The sequence below is a fragment of the Monodon monoceros genome, unplaced genomic scaffold, assembly GCF_005190385.1.
Source record: "Monodon monoceros isolate NGI ecotype Baffin Bay Population unplaced genomic scaffold, NGI_Narwhal_1 Super_Scaffold_3, whole genome shotgun sequence".
In the NCBI taxonomy this organism is placed as follows: domain Eukaryota; kingdom Metazoa; phylum Chordata; class Mammalia; order Artiodactyla; family Monodontidae; genus Monodon; species Monodon monoceros.
Window position 1 is genome coordinate 57,437,976 of NW_021703780.1, and position 25,079 is coordinate 57,463,054.

General features: G+C 44.1%; 1 protein-coding gene across 17 annotated transcripts in view; it reads right to left on the reverse strand.

Moving 5' to 3' along the window:
• Positions 1-25,079, reverse strand: part of GASK1A (golgi associated kinase 1A) — a 99,857-nt gene that overhangs the window by 55,310 nt on the left and 19,468 nt on the right. For 13 of the 17 annotated variants that reach the window (XM_029242280.1, XM_029242279.1, XM_029242277.1 and 10 more), the window contains 2 exons: positions 15,696-15,778; positions 12,660-12,773 (listed from right to left, as the gene is read on the reverse strand). The gene's annotated coding sequence lies outside the window, so the exon portion shown is untranslated. Of the gene's footprint in view, positions 1-4,840; positions 4,951-12,659; positions 12,774-15,695; positions 15,779-22,538; positions 23,212-25,079 lie in introns of those variants that run through there. The other 4 variants (XM_029242275.1, XM_029242269.1, XM_029242272.1 and 1 more) reach the window with 2 other exon arrangements.

Below are 25,079 nucleotides of genomic sequence, written 5' to 3' on the forward strand. Positions count from 1 at the left end.
CCTGCACGTCCGGAGCCTGTGCTCCGCAACGGGAGAGGCCACAGCAGTGGGAGGCCCGTGTACCGGAAAAAAAAAAAAAAAAAAAAGAGCCCTATCATACCAAAAAGTCTCATAATAACATAATATATAACAAATTATTATACATATATGTGCTATTACTTCAACATAAAAATATAGAAACAGATGTCATATTAAATTATCTATTACTCTATATTATTTATTTTTGTTTCATAAAGTCTATTATTTAAACAAAACAAAAATAGGACTACTTAGCAACAGTAATTAGTAGCAATGAAAAATATGTGAGAAAAATATAACAAAATTTTGGTTTCTTTCTCTTCTCTCATATAGTAATTTATTTAAATTCTTTATTGGATATTTATATAAACTATATCATTGTATATTCTTAAGCTATATAAATGTAAGATTGCTTAAAAAGATAACAGAAATGTAATAGGACTACTTAAACAGATATTACCTAGATTTAATTTAAAAATAACAATATGGGGCTTCCCTGGTGGCGCAGTGGTTGAGAGTCCGCCTGCTGATGCAGGGGACACGGGTTCGTGCCCTGGTCTGGGAAGATCCCACGTGCCGCAGAGCGGCTGGGCCTGTGAGCCATGGCCGCTGAGCCTGTGCGTCTGGAGCCTGTGCTCCGCAATGGGAGAGGCCACAACAGTGAGAGGCCTGCGTACCGCAAAAAAAAAAAAAAAAAAAAAAAGGTACCTAATCAAACTTACAAGCTTTTGCACAACAAAGGAAACCAATGAAAAGACAACATATGGAATAGGAGAAAATATTTGCAAATGATGCAACTGACAAGAGCTTAATCTCCAAAATATACAAACAGCTCATACAACTCAAAAAAAAAACCCCAAAAAAACCAACCCAACCGAAAAATGGGCAGAAGGGGCAGAAGACATTAATAGACACTGCTCCAAAGAAGACATACAGATGGCCAGTGGACACATGAAAAGATGCTCCACATCACTAATTATTAAAAAGTCTACAAATAACAAATGCTGGAGAGGGTGTGGAGAAAAGGGAACCCTCCTACACTGTTGGTGGGAATGTAAGTTGGTGCAGCCACTATGAAAAACAGTATGGAGGTTCCTTGGAAAACTCAAAATGGAATTACCATATGATCCAGCAATCCCACTCCTGGGCGTATACCTGGACAAAACTATAATTCGAAAAGGTACATGCATCCCTATGTTCACAGCAGCACTATTCATAATAGCCCAGACATGGAAACAACCTAAATGTCCATCAACAGATGAATGGATAAAGAAGATGTGGTACATATATACAATGGAATACTACTCAGTCATAAAAAAGAAAGAAATAATGCCATTTGCAGCAACATGGATACAACCAGATATTATCATACTAAGAAAGAGAAAGACAAATACCATGTGATATCACTTATATGTGGAATCTAAAATATGCCACAAATGAACCTATCTACAAAATAGAAATAGACTCACAGACATAGAGAACAGACTTGTGGTCGCCAAGGGGGAAGAGGAGAGGGAGAGGGATGGACTGGGAGTTTGTGGTTAGTAGATGCAAACTATTACATTTAGAATGGAAAAACAACGAGGTCCTACCGTATAGCATAGGGAACTATATCCAATCTACTGGGATAAACCATAATGGGAAAGAATATAAAAAAAAAAGAATGTCTGTATGTGTGTAACCGAGTCACTTTGCTGTACAGCAGAGACTGGCACAACATCGTAAATCAACTATATTTCAATAAAAAAATAAGTCATTTAGCCTTCTTCTTCAGTGATGTCTGTGTCATACTGGCATTGGTAGGATAATCACTCTTGCTTTCATTATCTGAACTCTTAGAAAACATGGTCATGATATTCAGTGTCAAAAATTAAACTAGCACCATCTCAATACAAAGTCCAATAGTCAACTCACAAAAGCAAAAAGAAAAATAGACTGTTAGTGCTCGTGATTACAACACACTTAAGGTGGACGTTTAAGTCACATCATCTGGAGTGATGTTACAATGAATGCTCCATTTTGTGAACCATAAATCATGGTTGCCTGCATCAATGGTAAGGGGAAAAAAAATAAGCAACAGCAACTACAGACGGCAGATAATCTACGCCATATCCATCTGACACTAAAAATAGCATTGCTTTCGGCCCCTATTTTTCAGGTAGCCCTGTGGGGTTCTATATTCTCCCCCAGACTTCTACATCCATCACCAAAAACTGGGACTTTTTGTGTCCTGAGGAGGCGTTTCCTGGGATGCTAAACTTTCAGTGCTAAAACTGGGACAGTACGGAGCAAACCAGGGGGTTAGTCACCCTTGCCTAAAGGAAGCTCGGAGTCTATATCAGTTATATCAACTTCCAGAATGGATGGACTCAATGAGTAATTAGCTACACTTACCGAGCACCCACAATGATCAGGTATACAGTGCAAGGTTTTTACATGCACATTTAATTTTTTAAAAAATATTTATAATAGCCCCACAAGTAGCTGTTATAGTCTCCATTTTATAGATGGAAAAAGTAAGCCTCAAAATCTAGGCTCCACCACTCATGGAATTGGGGAAAAGCGTAAAATGGATTTTTGTCCTTGCCTTGGCTAGAGAGGAACCATATCTGAGTAAACTAAGGGTCAGACACACTGTCAAAGAGGAGAAAATTCAGTAACTCTAAGGGAAAAACAACAAATTATAGAGGGGCGAGTTAGGGCCTGCCAGTCCCACTGCCCTTTGCGCCCTCCAGGTGGCTCCTTTTGTTTCTGGAACATTAGGACCTTGTTTTATTAAGAGTTGCATCCCTTATGCAGTAATTCTTAAACTTTGTCTCTAATGGCAGGTCAGAGAAAATTTAGCCTCAAGGCACATGACCAGGGATGAGGCTGTAAACCACCTTATGGTCAGCATGTACTTTAATGTTAAAATAATGAAATCATTATTAAAATGTTTAAATACACTTTGACCTTGTATTTCAAAATCCTTGTCTGAAATTACTGCTCCAGAAAGCAGTAACTACGGGCGAGCTAATTAACATTTATATTCCTTACAAAAGCAAATATAAAATGCCTTCCCTCTCTATTCCACAGTCTCTGTGAGAATTGAGAAGAAGTAACTTACATAAGACATATTCTTTAAGCTTATTACTATTTGGGGAGTCAAGGATCCATGCTTATGTCACGACTGTATTTTTTTTCCTGAAATTCTACCACTAGTTCTCACCTGTAAAACAGTCACAGCTCAGCCAAGCAGGACATACCACATTTAAAGGCTAGTTCCCTGGTCCAGACCAAAGAGTTAAGATAACCAGTATCTCATTTTCATACTTATTTATCTTGTGTTCCAAATGTAGGCAACGAGGTGAGTATTGGCTATTTCAAATTTATTATCTTATCACCACAGATCTGAGCAACATTGTAATAAAGAGTATAACTTCATTATTGATATTTGATCACTAACAGCTTTCAAGCCTCTTTCCTCCCTCTTCTCCTATTGCCCCACACCTCAACAGGCCTGTAAGAAACCCTGCGGGCTCCCTCTCCTGGTGCCAGTGGAAGTTCAAACCATGCCAGCCCCTGCAGGCACAGTTAGAACCCTCACCCCAACGCTACTACCTACACAAAAAGAATATCCAAATGGCCAATAAGGATATGAAAAAGGTACTCAACATCATTAGTCATTAGGGAATTATAATTAAAACCACAATATGTTACATCTATACTAACACCAGAATGGCTAATATTAAAAAGACTACCCAGGGGCTTCCCTGGTGGTCCAGTGATTAAGACTCCGTGCTTCCAGTGCAGAGGGCATGGGTTCAATCCGTGTTCAGGGAACTAGAAAAGACTATGAAGAGGAGGCTGCAGAGTATCTAAGACTCTCATACACTGCTGGAAGCAGGATACATCATTACAACTATTTTGTAAAACCTTTGGCAGTATCTGTCAAAGCCAAGCATATGCCTAACCTGTATGATGCAACAATTCCACTCATACAATAATTAATTAATATAAAATTATATAAATGTATCTATCTACCTATAGACATTCAAGAGATATACATGAATAGGTCAGTCAAAAGGCATGTAAAAGAATGTTCATAGTATTTACAAAAGCCCCAAATCTGAAGCCACCCAAATATCCATCAACCAGTGGTATATTCAGGCAAGGGAATAGTACTCAGCAATTTTAAAAAGCCTCTGCTACACGTAACAACATGGATAAACCTCACAGACAAAATGTGGTAAAAGCATCTAAACATAAAAGAGCAGATGCTGAATTATTTTGTTTGTCATCTACACTAACCTATAGTAAGAGAAATCATTACAGTGGTTGATCCTTGGGAGGAGGCTGACAGGCAGAAGACGTGAGGAAGCCGTCTGGGCTATCTTGATCTGGGTAGGGGCACGATACACCTCACTGTTTGCCTCCACTGGAGCCTACCTTGCTATTCTCAAGCTTGCTTTTTCTTACTTAGCAATATATTGTGACCATTCCCATGTCAATAAAAGTAGCTCTCTTTCATCAAGTTTAAGTTGCTGTCACCTTTTTTTGTTAAACATACTTTCAGGAATCTTGTCTCCCTAAGCAAGTTACAAATGCTACAAGGGCAGGGGCTCTATCTTGCAAATCACACGAAGAAAGAGAATTTGGAGCTGTGGAGATAGTCAGACCTGATTTTAAAACTGAATTTCACCACTTTGGGCTGTATAACCTTGGACAAATAATGTACCCATCCAGCCTCAGTTTCCTCATCTATAAAATGGGGATATAATGCCTACCTCGTGAAGTTTATTATAAAGTTTTAAATAGACAATGAACGCAAGGAACGTAATACCTAATGGGTGCTCATCAAATGATAGCTGTCTTCTCTTCCAGCCTCATCAAGGCCTTGCTCACAGAGCCCTCAGAAAAGCTATGATGATTCTCTGACCTTGTTCCTGGAGCCAAGCAGCAGTCTAGAGAATAAGTGAAAGGCAGCATCAACTCATCGTGCTTCCTAATGCCAATCGCCCCTTCTCAAGGTCAGGAGACACTGTCTAGCTGATCACACCATTTAAGACCTGAGGATGAATTCCGAGAACGCATAGTAATGGGTATGCTGAATTGCTCTCCCCAATCACACACAGCAATCCCCTCAGAAGGCATAAAAATGAGGAAGTGCACTGAACTCCAAGGCTGGCGGGTGCGGTTTGACAGAGACCACCTGGGCTAGTCCCAGAATCAGGAGTATAAGAGAAATGTTTTAAATAATGAGGATTTGAAGAAGTAAATAGCACCCCTGCATGGCCAACATTCCATATGGAAGCTGTTCCGTGCTCTGATTCAGCCTGGGGTTTTGCCTAACTGCTGTATCATGTCCTGGCCTCACAAGGGTGGAGAGAGAACTAAGACACACCCAGGAAAATGAGCACAGTTGTTCCCGTAATCTGTTCCTCGCCAAGAAGATCTGTGGCTCTGAGCCCGCTGTGCCTCGAGGGCCTCCTAGCTTCATAACAGGCATTAATTCAACAACCTCTTGCCATAGGCATTGGACAGACCTTAACCTGAGCAAGCCCCACCTCACTCCATTTTTTTGTTGTTGTTTTTTTGCGGTACGCGGGCCTCTCACCGTTGTGGCCTCTCCTGTTGCGGAGCACACAGGCTCCAGACGTGCAGGCTCAGGAGCCATGGCTCACGGGCCCAGCCGCTCCACGGCATGTGGGATCTTCCTGGACCGAGACACGAACCCATGTCCCCTGCATCGGCAGGCGGACTCTCAACCACTGTGCCACCAGGGAAGTCCCTTTTTTAAAAAATAAATAAATAAATTTATTTATTTATTTTTGGCTGCGTTGGGTCTTTGTTGCTGCGCGCGGGCTTTCTCTAGTTGCGGTGAGCGGGGGCTACTCTTCGTTGTGGTGCACGGGCTTCTCACTACAGTGGCCTCTCTTGTTGTGGAGCACAGGCTCTAGGCACGCAGGCTTCAGTAGTTGTGGCACACGGGCTCAGTAGTTGTGGCTGTGGGCTCTAGAGCGCAGGCTCAGTAGTTGTGGCGCACGGACTTAGTTGCTCCGTGGGGTGGGGGACTTCCCTGGTGGTGCAGTGGCAGGCGGATTCTTAACCACTGCACCACCAGGGAAGTCCCCCACCCCACTCTTATATTCTGCCCTCTGATCTTTCAATGTGGGTGGGATTCATGAAACTGTATTTCTTGCCAGACTCCTGCCTTCCACTGTATATGGCTGTCTATCTTCTTGTAGGTTTCCTAAGCAATATGAGGACAGATGCCACGACTAACTTATTCACAAATGTAATCTTGGCACCTATCACGATGCTTGGCACAAAGAATGAGCTTAATAAATGCCTGCCGAATAAATGAATGTTGACGTGCGTGAACTGTCCAATATATGCTGTAACTACTGATTGCAGAAATCATTTCACTCACTCACTTCTTGATCCAAGATTTATTAAGTATCTCCTACGTGCCATGAACTATGTAAGGGGCCAGGGTGACGAAGATGACTAGAACATTATCCTCTGCCCACAAGGATCTCCAGGTGGGAGAGAGAAGGTGTGGAAGTGAATAATATGACTAGAGCTATCATAAAGGAATGAGCAGGCTGCTCTTGACACCTGCCTGAATAGGTGAGCTAAGGCTTCTGAGCCAGCTGACTGTTTGGGATGAGTAGCAGCTCTCTAAGTAGGCAACTCGGGAAGGGGAGGCACTCTACTCAAAGGGAACGGGATGCTGTGCATGAGGCTGGGTCAGGGTCACTTTGCATTGGACAAAACAAGTCTCATGGCCAAGCCTGACTTCAACAGAGTGTGAAGAATAACCCTCCCGCAGAGAGAATAAGTGACTCTTTGGTGAATGGCAATATGAGCTCATTGCCCGTGTGAGCGGTCCTGCCCGCAGAGAGTAAGCTCCAGGACTGTTTGATACGAGTCAACATTCCCATTCGAAGATCGACCAGAATTCAGGAATTGAGGGGAACCTACAGAGTGTCTCTCACATTTGATGATGCCAGTCCACCAGGTACTGGCTTTATCAGTTTCATCTTTGACCGAGAAGCCCTGTGATCTGGTCATGTTGTGTGTACTTTCCTTCTTTGTCCTATTCTTCAGAATAGGATAGAGAGAAGACCCATCCATCTTTGGCTTTGTTTAATGTTTAATAGAGCTTCTATTACTACTGAGCTATTGCAACAAATACTGACATTCTCATCTGGTCCCTCAACAGTCACTCAGTATGCCCCCCTAGCTCCTCCAAACTCAGGGACATTAATAAAACCTTGCTCACATCTCCTCTACTTGCTGCCTAAGAAACAGAAACTTTCTCAGAAAAGGCTTTGAGTCATCCCTCAGGATCAATTCAGATCCATCTACACAAGTCCTTAGGAATGAAGAAAAGTCCTTAAGAATTGAGGCAAAAGGTAGTATATTGCTATTTGTTCTCTTCTCTTTTGTATTCTTTTCAGGACAAGATCAGTCACAAGGATGGGGAATTAGAGAGTTGGATGTCTGTGCTCAAATCATCGTATTAAGTTAAACACTGCTGAGTGGTATTTTAAAATATAAAATTTAAATTGGTTGCACCATATCCCTATTGCCTACAAGTTGGTAGATGCAGTGAAATTTAGAAGGACATCACCCACTTTCTAGCAATGTTAACAAATTCTGCTGTGTCAGTTCCCATTGTACTACAACACTCAATAAAGAAAACATAAACTTCTAATTTTGTTATAATTACACAGGCTTTTCTGAGGTATCAATATGCCTGGAGCAAAAACTTTATTAAAGTCAAATCCAGCAATATGGTGCTCTCAGGACATTGTTTCAGGTATTATCTCAATAACCCTCCACCTTATAGTGTCCACTTGAGGGCTTCTCCTCCATTCCAGTTGCTGGACTGGCAGTTGGTTCTCCTGGCACGGATGGCATGCAATGCAGATTCTATCACAGGGTGGCACAAGACTCAGGTGCCTAATTAGGTACCAGCATATCCTTGGCATTGGAAATATACTGAGGCACAGCCACTTCTCACTAAACACTGTATTTTGCTTAAAATTAATTCAATTTTTAGCAAGTCCAAGCAGCTATCATCTTCTTGTCATACATGCCTATCTCAACAGTTGGCTCTGCTACATAAACGATCAGATCTTCACATACATATTCATTTATGTAACATCGATTGCCAGCCAACATGGTTCTCTAGCCTTCTTCCCCATCGCCAGGCTGTGATAAACTCTACAGTTGCTTTCCCCAACTTTTCTGTCTTTTGTTCCTATTATTTTCTGTGAGTGTCTGACACCTCACCAGTAAGGCCTCTGAGTAAGATCTTCAGTTCTGAGTATGGAAGGGTAGACAGAGGCTGCGACTGGCCCTTCCACAGGCTCCGTGTACGGGAGCCAGGTCACGGGAGGTCTTTCAGCGGCAGGGCCAGGAGTAGTGAAGAGAGAGAAGCCTGGGATACCTACCTCAAGAACCTAGAGTGGGGCACAAAGCAGCAATAGGGGTAAATGAAAAACGAAAGTGGTGCAACCATGGTCACACGTGGAGACATATTCACTGAATATGAATTCAAACGTCTCAGTAAACCCCCATGTATTCATTCGTAAAATTCTGACAATAGGACTTCCCTGGTGGTGCAGTGGTTAAGAATCCGCCTGCCAATGCAGGGGACATGGCAAGATCCCACATGCTCCAGAGCAACTAAGCCTGTGTGCCACGACTACTGAGTCTGAGCTCTAGAGCCCATGAGCCACAACTACTGAGCCCTCGGGCCACAACTACTAAAGCCTGCGCACCTAGAGCCTGTGCTCCGCAGCAAGAGAAGCCACCGCAGTGAGAAGCCTGCGCACTGCAACGAGGCGTAGGCCCCACTCGCCGCAACTAGAGAAAGCCCACGTGCAGGAACGAAGACCCAACACAGGCTAAATAAATAAATAAATAAATTTATTTATGGGAAAAAAAATTGTGACAATAATAACCCCTTACTGCACAGAGCTATTATACCATTGAGATAAAGAATATAAACTCCACACAATAATACTTGGTTCACGTTAGGTGCTCAATAAAGAAGATGTGGTGTACATATATATGAAATATGATGCAGCCATTAAAAAAATGAAATAACGCCATCTGCAACAAAATGGATGGATGTAGAGGTGATCAAACTAAGTGAACACGGTCAGACAAAGACAAATGTCATAGGATAACACTTATAGGTGGAATGTAAAAATTGATACAAATGACAACTTGACAAAACAGAAACAGACTCTCAGACTTCAAAAAGACATTTATGGTTACCAAAGGGGAAAGGTGGGCAGGGGGGATAAATTAGGAGGTTGGCATTAACATACATACACACACACACACACACACACACACACACATATATAAAATAGATCATCAACAGGGACCTACTATACAGAACAGGGAACCCTACTCAGCACTCTGTAATAACCTAAATGGGGAAAGAATTCGAAAAACAATAGACATATGGATATCTATAACTGAATCAATTCGCTGTACACCTAAAACAAAAACAACATTGTAAATCAACTCAACTCCAATTTAAAGTAAAAGTTAAATGAAAAACAAAACAAAAAAAAAAAAGGAAAGAAATGCCTACTCTATTACCCTCAGGCCTAGTGACCTGGGCTGGTGTCACATCCCTGGAGCCTGAGCAGCCTTGGGTCCCCTGGCTGGAGTACACTGGTGCTGAGGGAGCCAGGGGGGAGGATGTGCCAACAAATGAGCCCCGCCCGGACTCAGAGTGCCCCGTCCCCTCTAGATGGGACTACAATCACCAGATCCAGGCAGGCCCTCCTACACCTAAGCCAAGCCTACTGCACCCAAAAGATGGTGGACCCTCTGGGCTCAAAGAGCCTTGACAAGGGACCTGGTCACCAGGTCCCCTAGTGGTAATGTCCCCACCTCCAGCCTCCTTCCTTAGAGTAGCCCCATGTACGGACGACAGCACCCTCAGCAGAGTGGTTATGCAGGGGTTGGCATCTGCCAGGGTAAGGGGGAAGAAGGAATGAGGCACAAGCCCTTGAGTCTTTGTGCTGGCACACTCCCCTCTCATTTACAAGCCAGGAACACAACCTTCCCTAAGGCTCTGGCTGCCTGAGTCACCGCACTGGAGCATGAAGAAATCCTGCCGCCTTGTGGCCGCTTCCTGTAACAACAGCTATAAACCCAGTGCTGCTGGGCACTTAATGTTCACAAGGCCTGAGGGGTGTTAAGTGATACCTGCCCTTAAGTAATGTCCTGGGATAGGTCATCGAAGAAGAATTCAAAAACGGGAAGACTTTCCAGAAGCCCATTTCAAGAGATAACTTTTACTCACACTGTTTAAGGGAAAAAGAAAATAAAAGCACATGTAAAGATGCTCAAAGTGGCTAATTATCAGAGAAATGCAAATGAAAATGACAAGCTATCACATCGCACCAGTCAGAATGGCCATCATCAAAATGTCTACAAACAATAAATGCTGGAGAGGGTGTGGAGAAAAGGGAACCCTCCTCCCTGTTGGTGAGAATGGAAATTGGTTAAGAGCCACTGTGAAGAACAGTATGGAGGTTCCTTAAAAAACTAAAACTAGAGCTACCAAATGATCCGGCAGTCCCACTCCTGGGAGTATATCCGCAGAAAATCCTATTTCAAAAAGACACATGGGGCTTCTCTGGTGGCGCAGTGGTTGAGAGTCCGCCTGCCGATGCAGGGGACACGGGTTCGTGCCCCGGTCTAGGAAGATCCTACGTGCTGCGGAGCGGCTGGGCCCATGAGCCATGGCTGCTGAGCCTGTGCATCCGGAGCTTGCGCTCCGCAACGGAAGAGGCCACAACAGTGAGAGGCCCGCGTACTGAAAAAAAAAAAAAAAAAAAAAAAAAGACACATGCACGCCAACGTTCATTGCCCTATTGAAAATGGCCAAGGCATGAAAGCAACCAAAATGTCCATCAGCATATGAATGGATAAAGCAGATGTGGTTGATATACACAATGAAGTATCCATCAGACATTAAAAAAAGAAAAGAATGAAATAATGCCATCTGCAGCAACACGGATGGACCTAGAAGTGAGCATTCTAAGTGAACTCAGTCAGACAGAGAATGACAAATATCATAGGATATCACTTACATGTGGAATTTAAAAATTGATACAAATGAACTACTTCACAAGCCTGAAACAGACTCGCAGACTTCAAAAAGAAATTTATGGTTACCAAAGGGGAAGGGTGAGCAGGAGGGATAAATTAGGAAGTTGGCATTAACATACACACACTCATATATATAGAAAATATGTCATCAACAAGGACCCACTCTATAGCACAGGAAAGTCTACTCAGCACTCTGTAATAACCTAAATGGGGAGCGAATTCGAAAAAGAATTGATATATTGATATTTATAACTGAATCAAGTTGCTCTACACCTAAAATAAACACAACTTTGTAAATCAGCTCTACTCCAATATAACCTAAAAGTTAAATTAGAAACAAACAAACAAAAAAAAAAAAAAAGAAGAAGGAAAGAAATGCCTACTATACTCCCCTCAGGCCTGGTAACCTGAGCTAATGTCACATCCCTGGAGCCTGCGCAGGCTTGGGTCCCAAGGATGGAGGGTACTGGGGCTGAGGGAGCTGGGGAGGATGTGCCAGCAAATGAGCTCCCGCTGGCCCTGTAGTGCCTGGTCCCCTCTGCATGGGACCACCATCCCCAGATCCAGGCGGGACCCCTACAGCTTAACCAAGCCTAGTGCACCCAAAGGATGGTGGACCCGCTGGCCTCGAAGAGCTTTGACAAGTCACCTAGTCTCCAAGTCTCCTAGCAGTAAGGTCCCCACCTCCAGCCTCCTTCCTCAGAGTCTCCCCACGTACGGATGACGAACCCTCAGCAGAGCGGTTTTGCAGGAGTTGACATCTGCCTGGGTAGGTGAAGCGTAAGGGGGAATCTAATAACTGGTACAAATGAACTACTTGACAAGCCCAAAACAGACTACAGATTTAAAAAAGAAACTTATGGTTACCAAAGCGGAGAGACAGGCAGGTGGGATATATAAGGAGGTTTGGATTAACATATACACATTAATATACATATAAAATAGATCATTAACAAGGACCCACTGTATATCACAGGGAACTCTACTCAATATTCTGTAATAACCTATATGGAAAAGAATCTGAAAAAGAATCGGTATATGGATACGTATAACTAAATCACTTAGTTGTACCCCTGAAAGTAACATAGCATTGTAAATTAACTGTACTCCAAAATAAAATAAGAATCAAATTTTAAAAAATGTTTAACTTATTAATAATCATGAAAAGCAAAAATAATCTTTTCTATTTGTTTTGTTGATTAGTTGACAAGATAATACTTGCACTGAGTTTATCATTTTTGTAAAACTGGGAGAAACTGGTAAATGGTTATCACGCATAACCAGTAAAGTACTTCGAAAAATCATTCCACATATCCCCAGGGATAAAAGCATCCTAGTACGTAAGACACTGAAGGACGGTGTTGCGTACTCCATTTAAATAGATGAAAAACAGACCAATCAGAAACAGTGTGATTAAGGATCCCAAACACTCCATGATGCTGGGCACAGAGAACACACATTTTCATTTTAATCAAATAAAAACAAAGGGCATTCCTTGTTTAACTCACCTGTAGAACCTGCTCTCCTGTTCCTCCTGCTTGGGGGTCCCTGGGGCTGGGTGAAACGCGACTCTTTCCCTTGCTCAAGATGAGAGATCAGAGCTAGTTTGGAAGTGGACGATGCTTGAAGGGAAGAAGAAACAACACAGTGAAGCACAGAGTCACACGGAGTCTCGGCGAGGAGAGTAACCCCGGGGGAACTGAGCAAGAGGTACCCTAAACAGGTACAGGACAGGTTCTGGGAGGAGATCTTGGACAGTGCTTCCAAGGTAGCCTGAGACACTCTGGGAGGTGAATTTCTATTTAAAGGAAAACAAAATGTTTTACCTTCCTTGTGAAAGAATGGAAAATTCTCTAACTGTGGAAAACAGATGTATGGCTCCTAGGAGCAACTCCCACATGGAGACAAAGGGGCTGAGTTCTCTCAAGATAATCTGGAGGTTCAATACTAGGGTGAGGGTACCAAGAGATTGCTCGAGCCCTGGTGTACCCAGAGAATCACCTCTAAGGCAGGTACAGAGGGAGGACAGCTTTTATGATGGAAAAAGAAGGAAAGCCTTCTTGGAAGTCAAATAGACTCCAGGGCTCTGTGTACCTGGAAACTCTTAACATCGCCATTTGGGGTCAGTTAATAGTTATAAGAGAACCTTTAACTTCTTAGGGCCCAGAGAGAACAGCAGCAGAGAGGCCTTACAATAGGAAGGCCTTACATAGAGTTCTCCAGCATCACGCTCCTGTACAAGGCCCTCTAAGCAGTATCCAGCTGGCCCATTCCTTTTCAGTGAAGTACACAGCCACATCCTCAAAAGCCACTGATTCCTGAAACGACAAGTTCCTCTATCCCAGGCCTCAGGACTTTGGTGATGGTCAAAACTGTCAATGAGAGGCTGAGAACAGCATCTACAAGGACGTATATTTAGTACTGGGTCCCTCATGTGCCTGAGAGGTTTTTGTGTAAAAGTTGGAAGGTGTAGAGGAAGAGGACACAAATTAAAGGTAGACAGCCAGCCAGAGTTCCACATACTTTCCCAGTTAGAACAAAATACATCTTCACTATGAGCTTCCAAACATAAGCAACCTCCAAATAGACTATAATATAGAAGCTAGGCTTGGGCCTGAGCATGAATGTATATATATAAAAGAAAACCTAACATATAATGAGATATGGCTGCTACCTTAGCTCTGAGCCCCTTCCCACTTTGTATAATATATTTGGCTGATTATTTGGGCTGCTCACATTCCTGTCATTTCTCAATTGTGCTTTCATCCAAGTTCTTCCTCATTCTTGTCTCCTATCTCACGACCCCAGGCACAATGCTCTCACATTTGTCCATGACTCCCCACCCCCATGTAGAGGTAGTGAGGTTAGAGTAGCATAGGAAAGTACCGTTTACTTGAGATGGGCTAGAGAAAAGTCTGTTTATCAAAGGACAACATTAAGAGAGTGAAAACGTGGGAATTCCCTTGCTTTCCAGTGGTTAGGACTCTGCGCTTCCACTGCAGGGGGCCCGGGTTCCATCCCTGATTGGGGAACTAAGATCCTACAAGCCTCGAGGCACGGCCAAAAAAATAAATTAATAAGAGAGTGAAAAAGCAAGCCACAGACTGGGAAAAGGAATTTCATAATACATACATCTGACATAGGACTCATATCCATAATTACTACAACTTGGAGGAAAAAAATGACAATGGGAACGTATCTCAACAGTGACTTCACATAAGTGGACATCCACATATCCAATAAACATATGAAATGGTGCTCTGTATCACTCCTTAATGGAGAAAAGGCAATTAAAAAACCCCAATATGATATCAGGAATGAATGAGAGGGCTTCCCTGGTGGCGCAGTGGTTGAGAGTCTGCCTGCCGATGCAGGGGACACGGGTTTGTGCCCCGGTCCGGGAGGATCCCACATGCCACGGAGCGGCCATGCCCATGGGCCATGGCCACTGGGCCTGCGCGTCCGGAGCCCATGGGCCATGGCCACTGGGCCTGCGCGTCCGGAGCCTGTGCTCCGCAACGGGAGAGGCCACAACAGTGAGAGGCCCGCGTACAGCAAAAAAAAACGGAAAAAAAGAATTAATGAGAAGTATTTGCAAGGATGTGGAGCAACTGGAACTCTCTTGTACTGCTGGTAAGAGTATAAATTGGAACAACCATTTCAGAAGATTGTTGAGCAACGTCTACTAAAACTAACCAAATGTATAGCCTATGACCTAGCAATTTGACCCCTAAAGATACACCCCAGAGAAACGAGTGCATGCGTTCATGAAAAGGCATAAGCAAGAATGTTCACTGCCTTCTTATTCATAGTAGTCGAAAACTGGAAACAATCAAAATGTCCATCCACAGTAGAATGAATAAATGAAATGTGGTATAATCATATAATGGAAAACTATTCAACAATGAAAAAGTACAAACTACTGCTATGTGCAACAACACGGGTGAAGTTCACAGACATAAAACTGAGCAAAAGAAGGCAGATACAAAAAAGTAAATTTTGAATGATTCCATTTACATGAAATTTAAGAACAAATAAAACTAATATATTGTCATGGCAGTCAAAATAATGGTCATCTTTTTTTGTTTTGTTTTGTTTTGGCCACGCGGCTTGTGGGATCTTAGTTCCCTGACCAGGGATTGAACCCAGGCCCTTGGCAGTGAGGGCGTGCAGTCCTAACCACTGGACTGCCAGGGAAGTCCCATAAAGGTCAACTTTGGGGTGGACTGCTTGGGATGCTGCATGAGGGAGTCTGTTGAAGTACTGATAATGCTCTATGTCTCAATATGAATGATGGTCTTACAGGTGTGTATATTTCTAAAAAGTGAGCTATACAGTGAGTTATATTTATTATAAGTTATACCTCAATGAGAAAGCAAATTTACATATTTATATATATAAGTATGTTACATATATTTTATATATGCATATGTAACATATATAAACATATTTATACACACTTGTATACTTTAATATGTGCATATATAAATATTTCTGTACATATGCACATGCATACATGCAGGGGCAGAGGGAACCCAGCTCACCTGGGGCCAGGTTGTTAAGGACACTGTTGTCATCGTCTGACCTCTTTTATTCCTGTCTCAGGGAAAGGTAACACTCTCAGGAACTGAAAGTAAAGAAAGAAGCATTAGTGACAATAATTCTACTGACCCTAATTCTTGCATATAACATCTGACCCATTCTTTTTGGGGGCTACATGAACTATCAATACTATTCATTAGTTATTGCCTTGTATCGGTGGCAATTCTCAAGTCACAGAGGTGAGACAGCAGGCTTAAGAGGGAACACAGAAACAGAAATCGTGTGGAGAATATAATTAGCATACTATTTCCCAGGTACATATTCAGCTGACTGGTTCAGCGAACAGATGCGAAGGTGGACTGACAAAACTAATTTTCAGTACTCCAAAGAAGACATCTGAGGAAAGAGGACAGAAAAGGAAACTAGGGCATACAGTGCTACAGTGGAGAGAATGTTATGGGCTGAAAAGAAAACTGGAGTTCCAATTAAGATCCCTAGAGTCAGGACTTCCCTGGTGGTCCAGTGGTTAAGACTCTATGCTTCCACTGCATGAGGGTGTGAGTTTGATCCCTGGTCTGGGAACGAAGATCCTGCCCGCCACACGATGCAGCCAAAAAAAAAAAAAAGATCCCAAGAATCCACACAGTCAGACAGTTTGACAGTAGTAAAAGTCAAAATGGAATTTGAAAATAGTTTGAAATAATTTGAAAATAGTTTATTTTCAAAGTCAAAATGGAATTTGAAAATAGTTTGAAAATTTGAAAATAGTTTATTAGGAACATCTTTTTCTTTTTAGATTTGATGTGGGATCTCTTTTTTTTTTTTTTTGGCTGTGTTGGGTCTTCGTTGCTGTGTGCAGGCTTTTCTCTAGTTGCGGTGAGCGGGGGCTACTCTTCGATGCGGTGTGCAGGCTTCTCATTGCAGTGGCTTCTCTTGTTGCAGAGCAAGCGTTCTAGGCACACGGACCTCAGTAGTTGTGGCTTGCAGGCTCTAGAGTACCGGCTCAGTAGTTGTGGTTCACAGGGCTTAGTTGCTCCACAGCATGGGGAATCTTCCCGAACCAGGGCTCAAACCTGTGTCCCCTGCATTGGCAGGCAGATTCTTAACCACTGCGCCACCAGGGAAGCCCTGATATGGGACCATTTTTAAAGTCTTTATTTAATTTGTTACAATATTGCTTTTGTTTTGTTTTGGTTTTTTGGCCACAGGCATATGGGATCTTAGCTCCCGGATCAGGGACCAAACCTTCACTCCCTGTACTGGAAGGCGAAGTCTTAACCACTGGACTTCCAGGGAAATCCCATATTAGGAACACTTGATGTCTCTCTACTACTATTTTTTTCCTCTAAATACAGATTGATTATAAGATGACCATTCAATTTTATAAGAGTGTTGGGGATAGGTGGTGAGAAGAAAAACACTACCATATTAAATGATCCATCAACTTCATGACATGTCTCAAATACTCCAAGTTCTAAATATTGTTGCATCAGGGAAGCCAAGCAATTTTATTTGTAAACTAATAGTTCTAACTCCCTTTCTAGGTCAGTTAACTAGTTCATCATTAGGAAGTAAGCCTTCTGCCATCCTACAGAATGAATCAGCAGGGTTTACACATTAAAGGCAACACCTGAAATACAAATAGCCGTCATCAGTTAGATTGGAAGTCGTTAATAAGCATAAAAAGGCACGCACTCGTAGACTTAAAAACAACTTCCATTTCAACTCCTTCTCTGCAGTTTGCTATTAAGTCTCAGGGTCCATCAGACAAAAGACTTTATACAGTCAGCACATAGCCCTTTCCTCCACTGACCCTACTTAGTGAAACCAGAAAGCTATCCAGGAAGGTAGAGGAAGCTGAGGCTGTCAGGGAAAGAGCTGTCAGGGGAGGCTAAAACCCACATCTTGATAGTTGCAGGGATTCCAGGGGTGGGAATGGGGGGGGGGCGGGGAACGGACAGGGAAGAGTAGCTATAAGTGTAAACAAAAGAACTTTAAAAGAAAACACAATGTGGTAATTCCCTGGTGGTCCAGTGGTTAGGACTCTAACCTGCCAATGCTGGGGGCCTGGGTTTGATCCCTGGTCTGGGAACGAAGATCCCACAAGCCCTGTGGCACTGTCAAAAACAAAAACAAATAAAACAACACAATGCAAACCTACACGGGTAATGCTGCTAAATTCATGGATGGTTTTGTCCAAAGGTAACAAAAGCAGGGATTCATACTGAGTAACTGGGTACCCCTTGTAGTTGTGTACTTTAATTCTCTTAAATCATACTGTCTTAAATGATACTGTCATCGTATCTTTGTAATAAACATCCCTTACAGTGGATACTTAATATTACTGACATATTAAACAAATGGCCTTAAGCAAAAAGGTGTGATCTGTACAGTTGACACTATGAAAAGCAAAGCATCTGGAAGTAGAACAGCAGCAGAGGCCACCCTTACAAAGTACAAAACACTCCTACTTTCCTGTGGGGAAAACCCTAGCTATGGAATTGAAGCATCAACAACAAGCCCAGGTGGGAAACAAATCACAACACACTTCACTAATGGCAGGGACCATACGTTTTATCTGATTGATTGTGAACCTTAACAATTACGTTATGACAATTACGTTAAGAGAATGTAATGAGGAGTGAAATAAAGGATGTGAAGAGAACTAAATCAAGAAATGCTGGGCTTCCCTGTTGGCGCAGTGGTTAAGAATTCACCTGCCAATACAGGGGAGACGGGTTCGAGCCCTGGTCCGGGAAGATCCCACATGCCACGGAGCAACTAAGCCCGTGGGCCACAACTACTGAGCCTGTGCTCTAGAGCCCACAAGCCACAACTACTAAGCCCGCATGCTGCAACTACTGAAGCCCACATGCCTAGAGCCCGTGCTCCACAACAAGAGAAGCCACCGCAATGAGAAGCCCGCGCACTGAAACGAAGAGTAGCCCCCACTCACCGCAACTAGAGAAAGCCCACGTGCAGCAATGAAGACCCACCACAGCCAAAAATAAAATAAAATTAAAAAATAATAATAATAAATAAATAATGTTTCCATAGCCCCAATACTGTGCATAGGATATTATATGCTAAACATTAGACACATATTAGGTGCTTGATAGATATAACCCCTCAAGAGATTTTTATTTTTATTTATTTATGTTGCACTGCACAGCACGAGGCATCTTAGTTCCCCAACCAGGGATGGAACCCTGTGCCCCCTGCAGTGGAAGCCCCGAGTCTTAACCACTGGATTGCCAGGGAAGTCCCAAGATTTTTAGATTAAACATTCATATGATATCGGCTTGGTGCTTTGTGACTGCCTGGAGGGGTGGGATAGGGAGGGTGGGAGGGAGGGAGATGCAAGAGGGAAGAGATATGGGAACATATGTATAACTGATTCACTTTGTTATAAAGCAGAAACTAACACACCATTGTAAAGCAATTATACCCCAATAAAGATGTTAAAAAAAAAAACAACATTCATATGAGCTAATCCAAATCCAGGGCTCCACGCGTTCTCCAATTCTGGGAAGGAAGTATCCTCCATGGGGGTGGGGGGAGAAAACCATTTCAGTCTTCTCAAAACTTTGGGTACTCTACGAATCACTTCCAGATTGGGTTTACACCTGGCCAGGCGAGTAAGGCGAATAAAGTGTTCACAGACTGATTTCCTGAGACCACCTTAAAAGGGAAAGAGCGTGAAGTAGTTGTGCACAGGCCTAGGGGTAGGGCTGGGGTCTCCACAGCCTGGACAAGACGGAGCTGGAGCGACCGAGGGGAGCGTTCTCTGCTGACAGCGCGTCCTAGAGCGCAGACAGTTAAAAAAATTTGAGGACCTCGGTGTCAACACTTGAATTTGTGTCAGTATCCAAGTCTGAATAGGCCACGGGCTGTCCTGGGGACGAGAAACTAGGCGTCAGGAGCCTGCGGCCGGCGTCCCCGGCCCGCCAGCGCCCCCTCTCCATGCGAACGAGTCGAGCATGGGCGTTGGGGTGAGGACCCCGGGAGCAGCAGTAGCCGCGCTGGTCTGCCCCAGGGTCCTTCCCGTCGTACTCAGACCAAGCCAGACCTGCTCACCGTGGGCTCTGAGTGGCCTCTGCCCCTTTCCAGCGAACAGAGCTTTGGGGAACCACTCGCGGGTCTTCAAAAACCAAACCCTCACGTGCTAACAGCAATGGCTGAGCCGGAAGTACGTCATCACAGTGACCTGTCAACCTATAATTTACCTTAAATTCTCTCTAGTGATTTTAGAGGACCCCACATCTCGGTGGTTCCTCCTTCTGGTTCCCACCAGACGAGCCTGAGGAAAAAAAGGCGAGGTAGTGTCTTCCTCTCAGGCTCCGCGTTCTTTTTTACTTTTTTGGCCGCGCCACACGGCTTGCGGCGTTTCATTTCCCTGACCAGGGATCAAACCCTGGCCCTCGGCAGTCAAAGTGCAGAGTCCTAACCACTGGACCACTAGGGAACCCACGAGGCTCCGCGTTCTGAGTCAAGGCAGAGTACTTGGCTTGTCCTAACCATAAGGCCGGAGAAGGAAGCAGGGCCTTCATTCCATTGGATATCGGGTGAAGGGGCGGGGCCCAGCTGAGCCAATGAGCAGTGGAGCCTGCAAGGTCATCCTTCCTCTTGGAGGCAGGAGCCTCTTCCCTGCCCGGACAGGCCCGGCCCCTGCCTGGCAGATTTTCCACCTACTGGTGAGTCCCTCCTTTCAGGGCCTAGAGGAGAAATCAGGGACCTGGAGAGACAGCTGAACTGGGCTGAGGGCCTGACCTGAACGGCGTGGAGACCTCAAGACAGAGGAGGCACCGAAACGTTTGCTGAATGAATGAAAGTCGAGGAACAGAGTAGCGATCTTAATATATATCCAGAAGACCCTTAGAAAGTCAAAAAGTCGGTGCTTTTCTGTCCTGCATAGGGAGAACCACCATGAATGAGGGAGGGAGGGTGAGAAGTGAATCCGGCCCCAGTTAGAAGCCTACACACAGTCCTGTAACCTTTCTTAGACTTGTCCGCCACTTCATTTGTCCACCACTGCCAAATGTCCTCATGTGTCTAGTTCCTACCTCGGCCACTGTGATGCCCCACATGGGGCTCACAGTTTACAAGTCTTTTCATCTCACACTGCCAAGAAGGCTGTCTCCAGAGGAGCACCCAGCCCTCAGCCATATCCTACTGAGGCCGACACTTCCCCGGGATCCACGAGGCCCTTGTGTGGAATCCAGGTCACATCTTTTCAAGATAACCTCAAGTCCTCAATCGTCTGCATAACCTGAGAGCTTTATAGGAGTGTCTGTGGTCACCTCCAAAAGACCTTTAAATATGCGAGAGCAGGGGTTAGGATCTCCCTGCTCAAAAGAACCTGGAGTTTAAAGCATTACTGATAACATTGTTACCGAAGAGTGTCAGCTTACTCCAGGGCACTTCAGTATTCCTGAGGAGTAAACATGATTTCTCTTTCCCTCCCACTGGGATGTTCTCAGATGTAAGTCACTGCTCCTACTCTTTGACATATTTTCCACGTAGAAGATATGGAGCCTGGAAATCATGCTGACAGTTGGGGGAGGCCATTCCCAATTCCCATCAACCAAAGATACCTGGTTAGGTAGGTTTGCCAAGGCAAAATCAAAACAACCTATACCAGGGAATTCCCTGGTGGTCCGGTGGTTAGGACTGTGAGCTTTCACTGCTGAGGGCCTGGGTCCGATCCCTGGTTGGGGAACTAAGAGCCCACTAGCTGTGCAGTGAGGCTAAACAAACAAAAAACCCTATAGCGTAATACTCGTCTTAGAACAGCAATCTAGTTTTAGCAAAACGTCACTGTTCCTAATATTAAATTAATGCAATTTGAATATTATCGAATTTGAATGTTCAGCTGTAATTGTGTAATAACCTATAAACATAGGAAATTTATATCAAGCTTTAAGGGTACAATATTTACAAGCTTTAAGGGTACAATATTTTTTTACACATTTTTACAAATTCTTACTCATCCAATTGCTTTAAACATAACCCATATTAGCATAATTTTAGCCATTTAGAGCCTGCCTGCTTTGCATAATTCGTGAAACTGCACCTAACGTCGGCCAGCCATGGATTAGACAAACTCTGTGGCCGTAAAAGACCCCAAACCGCTGCTGCCCTTCAACGCTCTCTGAAGGGCAGAGACTCCCACCTTGCTGTTGAGCAACACTGCCTAGACAAGTAAGCCTCCTTTCCAATTTGCCTCTCCACCCCACCCCCTCCCCAGGATTCCCTCGCCTTCTTCCCCTGCTGGGTTAGCCCTTCAGTAAGGGACTTCCCCTGTCCTGCGATCTGTACAGAGGCCGCCCAATGTGGTTTGTTGTACAATAGTGCCATCTAGTGGTCTTATCTTTTTCTTTAAAAAATTTTTTTGGATCGAGGTATAGTTGATGTACAATATTATATGTTTCAGGTCTTGTCTTTTCTTGATCATCCCTCAAATCCTTGAACGCACCACAGAATTGAAACAATATAGATATTCTTGCCTCTTCAGTTCTTTAATACCATTTATTGAATGCTGGTTAGATCATTACTAACGGCATTGAATCATCATGCCACCCATGAATATTGGCTTCCAATGACATCCTCAAAGGTTATTACAATAACTGCAAATACAAGTCTTACGCAGAATATTCAGGAAAATATTAACTGTAATAGGTTTCCTGGTCATGTTAAATTTACCATTTGGAATGTTATAGTCTAATCACTGAATCACATATTTTACAACCACAACTGCTCTTAAACTGCTGTCTTAGTCCATTCAGGTTGCTAGACAAAACACTATAGCCTGGGTAGCTTATAAAGAACAGAAGTTTATTTCTTACAGTTCTGGATGCTGGGAGGTTCAACATCAAGGAATCCAGCATGTTCGAATTCTGGTGAGGGCCTTCTTCCTGGTTCATAGACAGGGCCTTCTTGCGGTGCCCTCACATGGAAGGGAGCTAAGGAGCTCTGTGCGATCTCTTTTGTAAGAACACTAATCCCATTCATGAGAGCACCTACCAAAAGCCCTGCCTCCTAATACCATCACATCAGGATTAGGATTTCAACGTATGAATTTTGAAGTGGACGCAAACATTGAGACCATAGCAACTGCTATAATCTTTGCGTTCCTGGAATGTGATGTCTTTCAATGTCGGTTATCCTTCTCCCTTCCATACCACCACCACCAACGGGGAGGATAAGCAATAGGCCCATGCGAAGAGTAAGAAGAGCAGTTCAATTCACCCAAGAAATGAATGTCCCCTTCCAGTGCAGCTTAAGACTGACCCAGGACAGCATGGCGTCACTGCATCAGTGGGGGGCAAGAGAGGACATCTATCAGAAAGCCTGTTGAAAGCCCTCAGAGGAGAGAGGTGTGGCCACCCCCAGAGAACTGCCTGACATGTTGTGCGGGGAAGAGTGACCACCCTCATGGCCAAGAGTGGGGAATGCACAAGATAAAGGATATTTGCTGCCACCTCTCTTGTCCTTGGGTATCGTAGCCCATAAGCAGCACTGCAGTAGGGACGCAGAAGAGCAAGAGCTGACACAGGGGCCCACAAATGCGGCCCACCCCAAGGGTTGACAGCAGACCCACAGTAGCCCAGAGCCTTGAATTCAAACCTGTGCCTAAGATGAATGAGTTACCCCGATTCAGTCAGCATCATTCTGATGGCCCAGTGTCATGTGATCCTGTGGGAAAAACCCACGCTGGCCGCCCTCCTAGAAATGAGGTCCAGCCATAGGGCCCTGGCACAACCCTACAGGTGTGCATTCTGGAGCTCTTTAGGACACCTGGTCAGCCCACACACTGAGTGAATGCTCAGAGAGCACCCCAAATGGGACAAACAGAGCACAGGGCCCATAGAGATCACAATCTACCCTCGGAGCACCCCATCTGACAGTCCTATTTGACCTAGCCACACCCAGACAACAGTAGATGACTTTAAAAATGTAGAAGAAGGGGGGACTTCCCTGGTGGTCCAGTGGGTAAGACTCCGCGCTCCCAATGGAGGGGCCCAGGTTCGATCCCTGGTCAGGGAACTAGATCCCACATGCATGCCACAACTAAGAGTTTGCATGCCGCAACTAAGAGTTCACATGTTGCAACTAGGAGTTCACATGCCGCAACTAAGAAGTCCACATGCCGCAACTAAGACCCGGTGCAGCCAAAATAAATAAAAGGATAAAAATAAACCAATAAAAAAAAATGTAGAGGAAGGAACTCCTAAGTGCAGGACCTCCTGAACACCCTGGGCACATGCCCTGGGGTGGGACCCTGTTTTCCTTGGTCTAGTGGTGGTGCTGGGCATGCATTTAAGTGCATGGCCAGAGAGTTGCACATACCATTTCACAATGGCCAGAGGTTGGTCACATGGCCAAACACACCTGCTGAAAAAACTGGAAAATTTAGCAATTTCTGTGGAAGCAGGAGAGAATGGAGACTAGGTGACGAGTAACAGTCATTACCATGTCCACTGCACAATAGAATGCAAGATAGACTGGAAATGTGAATATCTAGCTTTCCTATACTCTAGAGTGAAAGACAGCAGCAGAGAAAAATGCTGGGAAAGGCCAGAATAGCCCATAAGGCACATCAGTGCCTATTAGGAAAGAGTAGCCCCTAAAGAGATACAATCCCATAGGTGCGTGACATGGCAAATGGAACAAGGGCAGGATTTCAACGCCCATCTGTCCCTTAGACCAGTTCCTCTTTGCACGATGATCACAACCACAAAGGATAGACCTGGAAATGGCTCTAGATTCAGCCACCGGTAATGTCACACACTCCTCCCCTTTGTCAACTACTTGGTGCTTTTTCAACACATTTCTCCATATTTATACAATACGTTAAAATAAGAAAAACATATAGCAGGTCTGATCTCTATCTCCTCCACACACTGAGAAAGGCTGTAACTCTCTGGGCCACAGCTCAGCAAATATTCCCAAGTAGAAGGTCTGGGGAATGTGAGATTCATGTTATGTGTCTCATCTCTCTCAAAAATCATCACATTGCATTGGTTGCTAATGAATATCTACAAACTGTTGTTCAGTGTTTTTTTTTGTGTGTGTGTTTTTTAAAGTGTGGTCCACTTTGAAAATTTTAAAGATCCAAAAATCCACCTCTTCTCAAGATGTAGAAAAACTGAAGAAGGGTCTTCCTTGGTGGCGCAGTGGTTAAGAATCCGCCTGCCAATGCAGAGGACACAGGTTTGAGCCCTGGTCTGGGAAGATCCCACATGCCACGGAGCAACTAAGCCCGTGCGCCACAACTACTGAGCCTGCGTGCCACAACTACTGAAGCCTGTGTGCCTAGAGCCCGTGCTCCACAACAAGAGAAGCCACCGCAATGAGAAGCCAGTGTACCGCAACGAAGAGTAGCC